Raw genomic sequence first — 11,767 nt, 5'->3', positions numbered from 1 at the left:
GAGGAGACAACAAATGAATAAACCTAGTAGTTTTCTGTTTTGTCACTATCATGGGCTCCCGGGGGAAAGCAGGCATCGGCCGATGTCCACGGCTGTACGTACACAAAGGACCCCATCACCTGAAGCCAGATTTCTCAGGACGCAGAGCCTCGCTTGCTGGGACTGTGGCAAATGCAACTGGAGACAACGAGGAGCCCCGGTTCACGGCGGGTTCTGGAGCCCGTTAAGCAGTAAGTTCAGATGGGGCCTGTTGTAGCAACGTGCTGCTGCTGCCTCCTGATTTTCAGGGCGGGCCCCTCCACGCTGGATTCCAGGCAGGTCTTTGGAGCCTGGCCCAGCTCCACCCGCCCAGAGGGGCCTGGCTCCCCCCAGGCCTGGTGAAGAAGTGGGAACCACACAGGTGCATGAAAGCCTAGTTCGGGGTGACCAGGACCCTGGAACAGGGCACGAGGGGCCAGGCACTGAAGCAGGGTCTCGGGAACACGAGGCACTTGCCTCATCCCAAACCCTCACCTACACAGAGGCGCATGTTCCCCTGAAGCAGAGCTGATGGATGCGAAGGCAGGACCAGGCAGGCTGGAGGGGAGGATTCTAGAAAGAGACCCTCGGAACCCACAGGCAGCAAGTCCAAATGGTTCTGACTGTCTTTAATTTGCAGCTTCTGCCTCTGAGCGTGCTCGGGGAATGAACCTCCCTCCGCAGTGCAGACGATGCAGGTCGTTGGGGACAGACCCCAGCCTCACAGGCCTGGAGGGCCCCGCCCGCCCAATGCAGGTGGTACAAGGGGACTTGCACGTGCGAAGTGCGCATGTGCCAGCCGCTCATTACAAGGTCACCAACCGGAACCGGCTTGGGTCGGGGCAGGCGGGGCAGGGGAGCAGGAAATGAGAAACAAGGCATCTATTTACCTGCTCCAGGCCCTCAACTACACACATGCGCAAACGCCCTCTGGACACGGTGGGAGCAAGGCCGGGCGGGCCAACAAGTAGCGTCTAATGAAGACAGACACCCAGGAGCCCTGGCTGCTGGAGAGGCCAAGGGCCCGCAGGCCGCATGGCCACCTGGGAACGGACTGTCGCCAGGGTGCAGCTGCCACCGCAGGTGCTTTTCCGGTTGGGCTGCCTTTGGACTGCAGCCTCCGCAGGTTGCTCAGGCCGGGCCCCAGCTGCTCAGGCCTGCGGGGCCCAGGCTGGCCCAGGGCGATGGAAGGGGTGAGTTCTGCGCGCTCGCGGGCCCAAGGTGGCAAGGCATCTGGAACCGGGACGTGGTCGGGCACAGGAGAGCTCTTGGGGGTCACGAACTGGGGAGGGGTCCGAAGGGCGGCAGTGGCGTCTTCTGATGTCACCGTGAGAAATGTGGTGGCTGGAGAAGCCAGGACACCTCAAGACAGTGTGACTGTCGCCGGTTTACAGGTACGCCCGAGTGTGATTGCAGGGATTGGGAGGATGGGCGGGGAGGCATGGCGATCCTTCCACTTGGAGAACATGCAGACGGCTGGGCTGGGGGGTCCCCAGCTCCACAGGCCTGGGAGGCCCTGGCTGACCAAAGCCGGCTGAAGAAGTGCATATCGCGCTTGCATGGGTAGCCTCGTCCAGGTAGGCAGGGGTCACTGACCAGAGTGCAGTCAGGGGTGCAGGATTTGGGGACACAGGCCTCCGCCCGCCTCTGAGCTCTAAACAACACAGATGTGCACATTCGCCCAGAAGGCGGAGCTGGAGGCAGGCTGGTGGGTGGGGCATCATCTAATGAGAGGCACCTGGGAGCCTGGTGTTTGGAAAATGGAGAGATCCCTTAGGCCCGTGGTCGGCAAACTGCGGCTCGCGAGCCACATGCGGCTCTTTGGCCCCTTGAGTGTGGCTCTTCCACAAAATACCACGGCCTGGGCGAGTCTATTTTGAAGAAGTGGCGTTAGAAGAAATTTAAGTTTAAAAAATTTGGCTCTCAAAAGAAATTTCAATCGTTGTACTGTTGATATTTGGCTCTGTTGACTCATGAGTTTGCCGACCACTGCCCTAGGCTGCAAGTCCTCTCGGGGACTGATGATGGCATTTTGTAGCTGCTGCCTCAGGGTGATTTTAGGGGATGGGCCCCTCCTTCCTGGAGGGTTAGGAAGTGAGAATTGTGTATGCAGGAGCTGGGCAGTTAGAGGTCGCCAGGGACCTGGAACTGGGTAGGGGTCCCCCAGGCTCTTCAAAGGATGAGTCCAGAAATACCCTCAGGGCAACATTCCCACTGACAGCAGAGTTCCAGGTTACTGGGCAGCCTTGCTAGGAAAGTCTGGGAGGGCGGGCAGTATTTTCTTCTAAGAGACACCCGAGTGTGCTGGTTGCTGGCAGAGCCCTGGACACCAGCACCATCAGGCAGCAGGTCCAAATGAGAGTGACTGTCGCCAATTTGCAGGAGCTGCCCAGGGTGATTTTCTGGGGGTGAGCCCCTCCACATTGAACACTGTGCTAGGACTGTGCCCCTCCTCCCCAGGCCTGGAGGGTGCTGGCTGCCCCAGGCTGGCTGAAGGGGTGCACACCAAGCATGCACGTGACATGCAGTTCAGGGCAGCTAAGGATCTGGAACCCAAAGGGTTAGGAGAAGCCCTTGCCTCCCACTGCATCCTGAAACTTTCCCCAGGCAGTAATCCGCACCAACCATGATGCTTACTCTATTCGCCTTCTCTCAGGGCTCTCAGAGAGGAAGGGAGAGGGAGAGAGAGAGATAGAAACATCAGTGATGACAGAGAATCATTGATTGGCTGCCTCCTGCACTTCCCCTACTGGGGATCCAGCCCACAACCTGGGTATGTGCCCTGCCTGGGAATCAAATTGTGACCTCCTGGATCATAGGCTGACGCTCAACTACGGAGCCACAATGGTTGGGCCTGTTGCTTTGTTTTTGACAGATTTAATTGATGGATCCCATATAACTCAAGGAAAATAAGAAATTATTAACTGTTAGTGAATAGGAAAATATTCAGCATATAAAACATTAACACAAATTTTTAAGAAATAGATTAATGTACGAGAGGCCTGCTGCACAAAATTTGTGCACTGGTGGGGGGTGTCCCTCAGCCCAGCCTGCACCCTCTCCAATCTGATCTGGGACCCCTTGAGGGATGTCTGACTGCCCGTTTAGGGCAGTCGGATATCCCTCTCACAATCCAGGACTGCGGCTCCCAACTGCTTGCCTGCCTGCCTTCTTGATTGCCCCTAACCGCTTTTGCCTGCCAGCCTGATCACCCCCTAACCACTCCTCTGCCAGCCTGATTGATGCCTAACTGCTCCCCTGCCAGCCTGTTTTCCCCTAACTGCCCTCCCCTGCAGGCCTGGTCACCCCTAACTGCCCTCCCCTGCAGGCCTGGTACCCCCCAACTGCTCTCCCCTGCAGGCCTGATCACCCCTAACTGCCCTCCCCTGCAGGCCTGGTCCCTACCAACTGCTCTCCCCTGCAGGCCTGGGTCCCTCCCAACTGCCTTTCAATGCAGGCCTGGATGCCCCCAACTTCCCTCCTCTGCTGGCTTGGTCACCCCTAACTGCCCTCCCCTGCAGGCTTGATTGCCCCCAACTGCCCTCCCTGCAGGCCTGGTCCCTCCCAACTGCCCTGCCCTGCTAGCCTGATCGCCCACAACTGCCCTCCCTTGCAGGCCTGGTCCCTCCCAACAGCCCTCCCTTGCTGGCCATTTTGTGTCCACATGGGGGCAGGATCTTTGACCACATGGGGGCAGCCATCTTGTGTGTTGGAGTGATGGTCAATCTGCATATTACTCTTTTATTAGATAGGATAGAGGCCTGGTGCCTGGGTGGAGGCCAGCTGGTTTGCCCTGAAGGGTGTCCCGGATCAGGGTGGGGGTTCCCTTGGGGTGTGGGGCGGCCTGGGTGAGGGGCCTGTGGTGGTTTGCAGGCCGGCCATGCCCCCTGGCGACCCAAGTGGAGGCCCTGGTATCTGGGGTTTATTTATCTTCTACAATTAAAACTTTGTAGCCTGGAGCAGAGCCAAGCCTTCTGCTTGCTCTGTGGCAGCAGCCATTTCTGTTGGGATTTATGTATCTTCTATAATTGAAACTTTGTAGCCTTAAGCGAGGCCTGGGCCGGCCAGGGTGTGTGGAAAGCTTGGCTTCCTCCATCTCCGGGGGCAACCCTAGCCTCCTGCTCTTTCCAGCTCCGTGGCTGCCTGCTGCCATTTCTGTTTGGATTTATGTATCTTCTATCATTGAAACTTTGTAGCCTTGAGTGGAGGCCTAGGCCGGCAAGGGCAGGCAGAAAGCTTGGCTTCCTCCATTGCCGGGGAAACCCAAGCCTCCCTCCTGCTCTCTGTGGCCGTAGCCATCTTGGTTGGATTTATTTGCATATTCGCTCCTGATTGGCTGGTGGGCATGGCTGTTGGGCATGGCTTGTGGGTGTAGCAGAGTGATGGTTAATTTGCATCTTACTCTTATTAGATAGGAATACATGTAAGTAAATTTCTTAGTTTGACCACTAGATGGCAGCATTCTTCAAAAAATTGTTTTACATCCACTTGTGTGTGTGTGTTTTTTAAAATATATTTTATTGATTTTTTACAGAGAGGAAGGGAGAGGAATAGAGAGTTAGAAACATCAATGAGAGAGAAACATCAATCAGTTGCCTCCTGCAAGGCCCCCACTGGGGATGCACCCACAACCAAGGTACATGCCCTTGACCGGAATCGAACCTGGGACCCTTCAGTCCACAGGCCGACGGTCTATCCACTGAGCCAAACCGTTCAGGGCTCACCTAAATATTTTGAGTTTCATTTTTCTTGTTTGGAAAATAAGGATATTAACATCTATGTCTTCTCTTTGACAAGATTGCCGTGAAAAACATTAACACTGAGAAGTTCTGTTTGAGGTATTAATGGGATCGCTCAAAAATATATGTGTGCAATATAATTGATCCTATTGACATGTGAAGCCAGGATCATTAATTATTGAGGGAGGGTGCCTTTTAGTCATGGAGACCTAAGCTTAGGTTATAGATTGTGTAAAGCATGGTAACTGAAATCAAATAAAAGTAAATTTTAAACTGCTCAGCCACTTACCAGTAGTGTGACTTTTGGCCTATTATGAATAATATTAATTACCACCTGTGTCTATTTTAGGGGAACTTTTAAGTTAAATAATTTACAGCTTTTAAATTTTTATGTTAATTTGCAGTATAGAGAAGAGATTTTAATAGCTGCAAACTAATCCTATTTTAAATTTTAAAAAAATCTTTGGATGAAGCTTTGTATGAAATTAGCTTCTATAACCACACTGTGTCACCCTTTACTTATTTAAGACTTTTCAGTTCCAATTGTCTCAGTAAATTGTGCTTTATACAATGCAATACTGTATTAGTCCTGGGGAATTCATTCTGTTTTCTCACATATCCAGTAAGTTAATCATTTACTACAAAGTTTCATAAAGAGTAGCATAGTAATCCCAAACAATGAAAAGAAAAAAAAAAATCACCTTGACACTGTAATACTAAATTCAGAAAACACAGTGGCTTCTCGCTTTTGATGGTGTGAAACTATGTGTGTGTGTGTGTGTGTGTGCACAAAACAACTTAGTAATGAAAGTGCAAAATCACCAAGATGCTAGCAAACTACCTAAATAGCACTCTTCACAAAACCCAGCATATCAACCTGCTGATTTGGTTCCCAGAGGAACTGTCTAACTGTGCTATGACTCGACGTATTGAATGCCTGGCTTATCAGGAATGGAAACAAAACGATAGCCCTTAACGGAGACGAGATGGACTCATGCAATAAATATTCGTTAAGGACCTTATTATATTAAAATTATTGAAATCTATTAAATCTGCAAGTCCCCATCAATGAGATGTTGCTTAGAAGTATTCACTTTTTTTTTTTTTTCCCAACTGAAGACTCTCAATGAATTATGTGGATGAGAAATAAGACAGTAGTACTGGGAATATTTAAACATTTCCAGACAGGGAGATCTGTGGGCTGGCTGGACAGTGAAGCAGCCGGGAGACTGACCTTCTCAGGGATCCCAACCTCGAGATGAGCCAGTGGGGTAGAGCGTAATAAACACCTGTTGATTATGAAGTTATTTCATCAGATGCGCAAGCGTCTATTATACATTTTTTAAAATCATAATATTTATTTAGCATTTGCTAAGTGCTAGGTGTCATGATAAATTCTTTATACAAATAATCCTAACGCTTACATATTATACTTTTTTTTTATCCCTATTATAAAACTTACAAAGGAAGGTGGATCGATCCGTCACACACTGAGATCTGCCTCGCTCCAAAGCTCATGTCTTGAAACTCCAGTGCCAGACATTTTGAGTCCAATTCCAGTGATACTTTCACTCCCAAAGGACACACACACACACACACACACACACACACACACACACACACATTTCCATTAAAAGATCATGGTGTTACCGTACATGCTCGTCACAGTAATAGGTAGTGGCACAACAGCAGGGATCAAGACATGTATTGTACATGTTTGCAAGATTCTTCCCTCTCCTCTTTGGTTGATCTCCTCCTCCTCCCTCTGGCCCTTCTAGCTGATTCCCCCTTAGGCTCCTGACATCTGAGCCATGCTCCTGTCCTGCTCTTGGCTTCAACTTCACAACTCCCTCTCTTTTCATCAAGAGATGGCAGAATTCCCTCTCTTGCTTCTTATCATTGATTCTACTGAAAATTCCAAACCCTCTATGCTGTTACGCCAAGACCTGTAATACCAATCAGTTAATCAAATAACCCCCCTTTATAATCTGCTAATGGTATTTTAGCTGTCTCATCATACCATATATACCTGTTCTGCCTACTCCATTAATAATTAACTCTATAAGACCATAACAAGCTGTGGGGAGGATGTTTTACAATATGTAGGTTTTTACACTTCCTCCCTAATCTCACTTATTTCACTTTCAAATAGGGCCCCACTGAGGTCTCTTGCTTGATAATGCAATGCAAGAGATCTGAGTACTATTATTTAGAATCTTCCACTTATTCTAACATGCATCAGTCACAGAATGGTTTAGTACACGTGGCAGGCTCCTCTGAAGTCCCTTCCTGGCATCTGGAGGAGAGAATCAGCATGGTAATCACAACTGACTGTTTTTGCCTCAATTCTACAACTTAGAATTGTGAATGGTGATTATTTTTTGTTTTTTAAACATGTATACACGGCTTTCTATGTGCCAGTCTCTGTTCTACATATTCACGCATTTGAAATTCAACACAATTCTGTGAGATAGACTCCATTGTTATGCTCACTGTACAGATGTGGACCCAAACTTTTCTGATCAACAGAAAACTTAAGTCACTTGCTCATGGTCGCTTAGGTAGTTAAGTGCCAGAGCTGGACTGTGACCCCAAGGGACGTTACTCCAGAGTCCATGTTCTGCTCTTAGAGCAGGGCTGGGGAACATCGCCCGAGGGCCATACAAGGCCCATGAAATCATTTGGTCTTGCTCCACCAAGGCATTAAGGGTGAGTTAATTGTTTGACCAAATATAGCAGGCTAATTTTTAAGCTGATAATTTTGTACGGCTCTCAAATTATGTTATAAATATCCAAATGGCCCTTGGCAGAAAAAAGGTCCCCCACCTCTGTCTTAGAAGTAAAGATTCTGTTGTCCTAAGAAGATGCCTGAACATTTATTATATCTGAATGTTTATATTCTTTTTTTCTCCCTCTCCAGATTATTCTCTTCTGATTTTAAATTGGTTTATATATATATATATATATATATATATATATATATATATATATATATATAAATGATTATGAGTGGTTTCAACAGAAAAGGAATCTCTTGAAAGGATGCTGTGTAGTCCAAAGTATCTTCAAGAATTTTAAAGAATTCTTAGAAATGGGGCAGGAAGGAGAGAGGCTAAGCAGTAAAACCACACCCCAGAATCAGTCCAGTGGAGACATTCCTGCTGCTACTGGACATAGGATGCCAGAGCCTTCACTGCTGGGCACCACTGAGATACAATCATTGTTGCCATGGAAACTTGATGTTGCTGCTGCTACTACCACCACTAACTAAATCGATTCTCCACCGTTCCTGCTTTTTCTGATTCAAGGTCTGGGCCAGTTCATCTAATTGGTCAATCTTAGGTCACAAAGGCCATTCTGTGTCGCATTCTAGCTACACAGGAGGTTGGGAAAGCAAGTATCTTGCTTCTTCTAGACTTGCAGAATAAAATTCAGGAGGCTTGATATTTGCAAAATTTGGGGGATACAGTTATAGGGGATATACTAAAAATGTAGTCACAGTTTATGTGAAATTTAAATTCAGCTGGGCACCCTATAGTGGTGTTACTTGTTATATCTGGCAACCCTGTTGACTTCTTAATTTCTATATTCAATAGGAAACAAAAATTCATATGACAGACAATTTTCAAAACACGGGATGAGGTTCTCTATTGAGAAGAGACAAAAAGACTCTTCCTTCTAACATTTTTCCATATAGTCACAGCACAACAATTTTGCACTGGGAGAAAAGGTGCTTTCTGGAATTAAACTAACACTCAATCTGTAACCAGATTTTTTAAAACCAGTTTTACCCCAATACTGTATCACAGCCAAATTAATTTTCTACTAATTTGAGGTGATGTTTTGAGTACCATGCTTTTATTTTTAACATAGTTTCAGCTTTTATTTCTAACATAAACCTTCTTTTCAATAATAAATGCAGCCCCCATTCCTAATCCCGAGAGGACATTTCACTGCTGCACCCTATTCTAGGTATACACACATATATAAGCACATTATATTACAAATAAAATGTAAGTCAAGAAATCTATATCATAAAAAAATCTCCTATATATAATTCACTGGATACCAATTTGAGCTAATGTTGCATTGCGCACATTTTTTTTAGATCTATAATGCTTAAATTAAAAAATAATTAATTTTATCTCAAATAATTCATTTGGAAAGAATGAGAAAGTTACAAGTTACAAATTTGATTCAAGAAAAATAGGCAACTCATTCAGTCGATTTCAGAAATGTTTGCCTTTTCAAGTTAACATTCTTTTCTTGCATCTCTTGGCTGTCCTTTGGCCTTGAAAACGTCTCTCAACTCACATGCTCTTCTTACAGTGTGACCTTGTCACCCCCCATCAGGATAGAGAGGTGGTCTGTCTGTGTCCCTCCCCCTTGAGCCTGGGGGAATCTGTGTGCCTGTCATCATCGAGTGTAGATGTGACGCTGTGTGACCTCCAGCGTTAGGCCATAAAAGAAGAGACAGCTTCCTCCTGGCTCTTCCTCTTGGGATGCTTTTGCTCTTCGAACCCAGACTCTGAGGAAGCCCACGCCACATGCAGAGGCCCTGCAGAGGTGGTTCCGGCTGACAAGCCTCGCTGACAGTCAGCAGTGACTACCACTCATGTGAGAAGAGAAGCCTTTGAGATGACACTATGGCTGACAGCATTGCCTGCAACTTCAAGGAAGTCCACAGAGTAAGACTGCTAAGCTATGCCCACTCACCTCCCAGAACTGGGAGACATAAGAAATGATTGCTGCTGTTTTTGCTATTATGGTTGAGGTGGTTTGTTATGCAAGATGTTAGAGTTGGACCTGCCCAAATCAAAGCCCTTAAAATGAAAGTAAATGCCTTAACTGTAGAAAAAGGAATGCATTATTAAAATTAAAATGTAAGAATACTGTATGTTACAGTATTTTCTCAAACTAGAGAAGGGGTCAAAGAACATAAGAACAACGATGGGTGCACTTTTTCTCTGTCTGTCTTCCTACTTAGCACTTTTCCTTTTCAGTAAATAATTGGAATGACAAACATCTCTAACATCGTGCCTCCGCTAGTCGTAGCCTTTCTGTCTGGTGTCGCACCAGGACTTGGGTTCAAAATAAGGCAGCCATCCTCCCGGCTCTTTTTGGGGAATAGTCCCTATCTATATTTCCGCGGTCCCAGGGTTATTACTAATGACACTCCCATCTTCCATTATACTCTCACCAGGGTTCTAATTTGGGCCATAAATGGTATGATCATTGTGGGCTAAGAGAATAGACCACATAGGTCTATAGAATAGACCACATATGCAGCCACATAGATCATTATTCTCTAAGTCCTTCTCACCCAAATTGAAATGACGGGTAATGTGTGAAAATGGCCTTACGCTGGTTGATCTAGTGAGACCGCATCCACAGACCACGTCCCCGCGGAGGGCACCACGGTTAGGCTTCGCCACATCGTGATCGGGGGCCCGTGAACATTGGGGTTTACGTGGCTGTCCATCACGGTCAGACTGAATTTAAAAGGGTCATGTGTCCACTGTGATGTCATGCTCCAATGAAGCATGATTTGAGATGTGGGCAATAACCAAGGGACTATCCAAGACAGCCTGCAAGATTCATTTGTTCCAGGAATGCCATGTGAAGCCCACAGCTTCCTTCTGCAGGGCATTGCTACGTATCATACAATAGACAGCAAAGAGGAGAAGATCTGGAAGCACTAAAGCCCTGATGCTATCATTTGCTACCTAGATTGAATTCCGCCTTGCTAAAGGAAATAGAAATAAAAGCCAAAAGTCAAGAAAGCTGGCAGAATGCTGATATTAATCTTGTAGCATTAGAAATGTTATACAATGGCAAAATGAAAAGGAACCTCAGAGTTGTGCAGAACAATATCCTCTGTTCAGGAAGGGGTCCAGGCAGCCCCTTATTCAGGTCCAGAGAGTTTATAGGGAGGGAAATTTCACTGTTTTCATCTCGTTGACCTGTTTCAAGGTCTAAACGTTTTTACAATCAGAAAAGTTCTGTTTAGACACATACACACATTGTTCAAAGTGCTTTCATGTGTCTATTCGCTGGTGTTGCGTAGACAAAAGATACAACTGACTGACTTTTTTACAGAACCTAGTTAACATTTTTAATAGCTCTAGTTAATTTTAAACTTCTTTTATGACATTCAAGACTCTCATACTCCTTCTTTTTTATATAGAGACTATTTTGGATGAATTTTCAAATCAAGTACTTTCCTTAGCTCTCTGCTTCCTTGTAGCAAAATACACAGAGGCATATGCTTTTGTTGAACATTTAAATTCATTATTTTAATGTGGTGTAATTGCCCATTTTCATAGATATATAAATGCAGTTTAGAGTATTTTATCTCACATGCAAATACATTTATCAACAGGATACTCTGATGATAGGGAAGGACTTACATTCATGAGCATTCACACGAAATTATGTGCAATGGAAATACCCTAAGCTTCTTGCTGTTCTCAGAGACCAGGTCCTTCAGTTCAGATATTTAAGTGACAATTTGTTAGCTTTCAATATAGTTTAAAATTGTTTTAAGCACTCACACTTCTGTAAATTTTCTAAAATAACAAATACCCTAAAGTCATATGTATAAAACTTATACATGGTATTTAGATATACATGATATTTAGTATATATGCAGGACATATGAAATTGGTAGAACCTGGATATTATTTTTTAAGTGAGATTTAACCAGATTTTTTTATTCATGCTTTCTTAAAAATGACAAAAGCTATTGCCATAGAAAAGCCTCTATTGATCAGCATTAGTCCATATCCATCTGGGTCCATAAATAGAAAATATAGAGTCAGAAGCATTTGTTTTAATCCTTATTATTTTAGAAAAGCTATTTCTTATTTTTAGTTTTTTGCTCTATTTTTCCAATAACATTGACTAAGCTACTCTTTTTTCTAATATAGTGCATAGGGCAACATTCTGTTCATCGACTTTTAGTTCTTTATTTATATTAGGAGATGATAATACGTGATAGAGCTACAAAA

The 11,767-nt window shown here is 45.4% G+C and overlaps 1 pseudogene across 1 annotated transcript in view; it reads left to right on the top strand.

The window, feature by feature from the left end:
- The first annotated feature begins 1,202 nt into the window (after positions 1-1,202).
- Positions 1,203-11,767, top strand: part of LOC308237252 (ribosome biogenesis protein BRX1 homolog) — a 49,745-nt pseudogene continuing 39,180 nt past the window's right edge. The window contains exons 1-2 of the transcript in view: positions 1,203-1,412; positions 4,816-4,856. The product of the transcript in view is annotated as a ribosome biogenesis protein BRX1 homolog (transcript). The remainder of the gene's footprint in view (positions 1,413-4,815; positions 4,857-11,767) is intronic.

The sequence above is a fragment of the Plecotus auritus genome (assembly GCF_963455305.1).
Source record: "Plecotus auritus genome assembly, chromosome: 12".
NCBI classification, from domain to species: domain Eukaryota; kingdom Metazoa; phylum Chordata; class Mammalia; order Chiroptera; family Vespertilionidae; genus Plecotus; species Plecotus auritus.
Note: the sequence above shows the minus strand (reverse complement) of the source record. Positions and strands in the feature narration are given on the sequence as shown.